This window comes from Schistocerca cancellata, unplaced genomic scaffold (genome assembly GCF_023864275.1).
Source record: "Schistocerca cancellata isolate TAMUIC-IGC-003103 unplaced genomic scaffold, iqSchCanc2.1 HiC_scaffold_957, whole genome shotgun sequence".
NCBI classification, from domain to species: Eukaryota; Metazoa; Arthropoda; class Insecta; order Orthoptera; family Acrididae; genus Schistocerca; species Schistocerca cancellata.
The window spans coordinates 11,173-15,000 of NW_026046965.1; the positions used below are offsets into that span (position 1 = coordinate 11,173).

A 3,828-nucleotide genomic window follows, 5' to 3' on the forward strand; every position below is an offset into this window, starting at 1 on the left:
CACTGACGCTGCCTCGGGCATCCACTTCCTACGGTCAATATGAACGAACCTCGCCCCGCCCCCCCCCCCCCCCACCAACACGCCATCCCATACCACAATGTGTACCGTACCCAAACCTAACGTGTACTGTACTACAACGCAATGTGTACCAAAACACAACCCAGTTTGTACCTTAACCTAACCTATGTCACCTTAACCTAACCTATGTCACCTTAACCTAACCTATGTCACCTTAACCTAACCTATGTCACCTTAACCTAACCTATGTCACCTTAACCTAACCTATGTCACCTTAACCTAACCTATGTCACCTTAACCTAACCCATCTTGCACCTTAACCTAACCTATGTCGCCTTAACCTAACCTCTGTTGCACCTTAACCTAACCTGTGTTGCACCTTAACCTAACCTGTGTTGCACCTTAACCTAACCTGTGTTGCACCTTAACCTAACGCAATTTGCACCGCAATGTAACGCAATTTGCACCGCAATGTAATGCAATTTGTACCGCAATCTACCCCAAGTTGTACCGCAATCTACCCCAAGTTGTACCGCAATCTACCCCAAGTTGTACCGCAATCTACCCCAAGTTGTACCGCAATCTACCCCAAGTTGTACCGCAATCTACCCCAAGTTGTACCGCAATCTACCCCAAGTTGTACCGCAATCTACCCCAAGTTGTACCGCAATCTACCCCAAGTTGTACCGCAATCTACCCCAAGTTGTACCGCAATCTACCCCAAGTTGTGCCGCAATCTACCCCAAGTTGTGCCGCAATCTACCCCAAGTTGTGCCGCAATCTACCCCAAGTTGTGCCGCAATCTACCCCAAGTTGTGCCGCAATCTACCCCACGTTGTGCCTTAACCTAACCCACGTTGTGCCTTAACCTAACCCACGTTGTGCCTTAACATAACCCACGTTGTGCCTTAACATAACCCACGTTGTGCCTTAACCTAACCCACGTTGTGCCTTAACCTGCTCTGTAAATGGCATATGACACGTTACATTAATGTATTGTTGTCCAACCGCAACCCGCTCAGAATGTTGTGTACACAGCTACGTGTCATCTCCCCATAACAGCTGTATTGCAGTGTGGTACGCCATAGAGACGTGTGGGAGTAATGGACGCAGTGGATGGCGATCAGCATGAGCCGTCTGTTCATGTAGTGGCGCGTGTATGCAGACATAGTAGTCTCTTCTCACACAATGTGATAGCACGGTGTCCCGCGTTCCACATCTGCGACATGCTACAGAGGCTGGTTGACAGTTCGTCGCGCAATGGACATCGCATACGTACGGGGGCACCTTCCACGTGCCCTCTAGTCGGGCACATTTTGTTGCGTGGATGTGAGCGGATGTAGTGTGTCTTGACACCTGACAGGCAGGCATGCAATAATAGTTGACTTTGCAAACGGGGATGGACGTGGACGTGTACGTTTACTGGTGACGTTACGCAAATGAACAACTGGTAACCCGTTGTGGTGCGGTTGATCTTGCTGGAGGTACATCTGTGAGGGCAACGATCGGTACAGCTATGACGCGGTTGTGTCAGCGATACCCACCACACCAATGAACGTGAATGTGGATCTGGGTGTGAAGCGATACGCGGCTGTGGGTGGGTGGGACTGTCCCCGGCCGGTGAGGGGGGGCCGCCCGGCGTGCTGGCCGCGCGGTGCGTGGGCGCACGCGCTACAGCCGGCTGGTGGGGGCGCCCAGTGGCAGGCGCGCCGGCCGACGGACGCGGCAGGCGGCGCAGCTGCGCGCCGGGGCACCCTGCGCGCGGCGCCGTGCAGCCAAAGTGGGTCCTCGCCGGCCCGGTGCGAAGCGCGGTGGACATCTGCAGTGTGCTGGTCCGATTGAGGACTGTGTGCGTTGAGGATGCGCCGCCGCCCGGCACTCGGCGCCGCGACGCCGTCTGCTGCTCGGTCGCCCCAGCGGTTCTCGCTGGTGGTTTGTATCGCAGTTGTGCAGACGTGTTGGCACGTGCGCTGTGCTGGGAGAGTTCGCTTCGGCACCCACGTGGGGCCTTTGCCCTTCTGTGGCGCTGGCGTTGGAGCTGCCGGTCACCGTAGGTGGCGCGTGTTGTCTCCCGCCGGCAATGCCACGACAGCACGCTCCCGGGCCTCTGTCGGCAGCGGCAAGCTCAGTTGGGAGCACGGGTGGTCGCACCTAAAGCGTCTACTCGCCTAACTCCGGGCGATTGCGCCTCTCTCGAACCCGACCAAGTACTTAGGACGGCGCTGCGCGCCGCCGGGACCTGAGAGGGTTTCGAGGTGTATTGTGCAGGGGAGCTCAGCCTCCTCCTGTTTGCAGAATAATTGAGCGGACGCTTGCGTGTTCACGCGGGCCCCCGGGACACACTCCCGGGCGGCCGGCTGCTCAGCTCTAGTTGACGCAGCTCCCTGGTTGATCCTGCCAGTAGTCATATGCTTGTCTCAAAGATTAAGCCATGCATGTCTCAGTACAAGCCGCATTAAGGTGAAACCGCGAATGGCTCATTAAATCAGTTATGGTTCCTTAGATCGTACCCACGTTACTTGGATAACTGTGGTAATTCTAGAGCTAATACATGCAAACAGAGTCCCGACCAGAGATGGAAGGGACGCTTTTATTAGATCAAAACCAATCGGTCGGCTCGTCCGGTCCGTTTGCCTTGGTGACTCTGAATAACTTTGGGCTGATCGCACGGTCCTCGTACCGGCGACGCATCTTTCAAATGTCTGCCTTATCAACTGTCGATGGTAGGTTCTGCGCCTACCATGGTTGTAACGGGTAACGGGGAATCAGGGTTCGATTCCGGAGAGGGAGCCTGAGAAACGGCTACCACATCCAAGGAAGGCAGCAGGCGCGCAAATTACCCACTCCCGGCACGGGGAGGTAGTGACGAAAAATAACGATACGGGACTCATCCGAGGCCCCGTAATCGGAATGAGTACACTTTAAATCCTTTAACGAGTATCTATTGGAGGGCAAGTCTGGTGCCAGCAGCCGCGGTAATTCCAGCTCCAATAGCGTATATTAAAGTTGTTGCGGTTAAAAAGCTCGTAGTTGGATTTGTGTCCCACGCTGTTGGTTCACCGCCCGTCGGTGTTTAACTGGCATGTATCGTGGGACGTCCTGCCGGTGGGGCGAGCCGAAGGCGTGCGACCGCCTCGTGCGTGTTCGTGCGTCCCGAGGCGGACCCCGTTGAAATCCTACCAAGGTGCTCTTTATTGAGTGTCTGGGTGGGCCGGCACGTTTACTTTGAACAAATTAGAGTGCTTAAAGCAGGCAAGCCCGCCTGAATACTGTGTGCATGGAATAATGGAATAGGACCTCGGTTCTATTTTGTTGGTTTTCGGAACCCGAGGTAATGATTAATAGGGACAGGCGGGGGCATTCGTATTGCGACGTTAGAGGTGAAATTCTTGGATCGTCGCAAGACGAACAGAAGCGAAAGCATTTGCCAAGTATGTTTTCATTAATCAAGAACGAAAGTTAGAGGTTCGAAGGCGATCAGATACCGCCCTAGTTCTAACCATAAACGATGCCAGCCAGCGATCCGCCGCAGTTCCTCCGATGACTCGGCGGGCAGCCTCCGGGAAACCAAAGCTTTTGGGTTCCGGGGGAAGTATGGTTGCAAAGCTGAAACTTAAAGGAATTGACGGAAGGGCACCACCAGGAGTGGAGCCTGCGGCTTAATTTGACTCAACACGGGAAACCTCACCAGGCCCGGACACCGGAAGGATTGACAGATTGATAGCTCTTTCTTGATTCGGTGGGTGGTGGTGCATGGCCGTTCTTAGTTGGTGGAGCGATTTGTCTGGTTAATTCCGATAACGAACGAGA

The 3,828-nt window shown here is 54.5% G+C and overlaps 1 non-coding gene across 1 annotated transcript in view; it reads left to right on the forward strand.

The window, feature by feature from the left end:
- Positions 1–2,399: 2,399 nt before the first annotated feature.
- Positions 2,400–3,828, forward strand: part of LOC126149907 (small subunit ribosomal RNA) — a 1,909-nt gene continuing 480 nt past the window's right edge. The window contains exon 1 of the ribosomal RNA XR_007531164.1: positions 2,400–3,828. This exon is cut by the window's right edge and continues 480 nt beyond it. This is a non-coding gene — a ribosomal RNA (small subunit ribosomal RNA).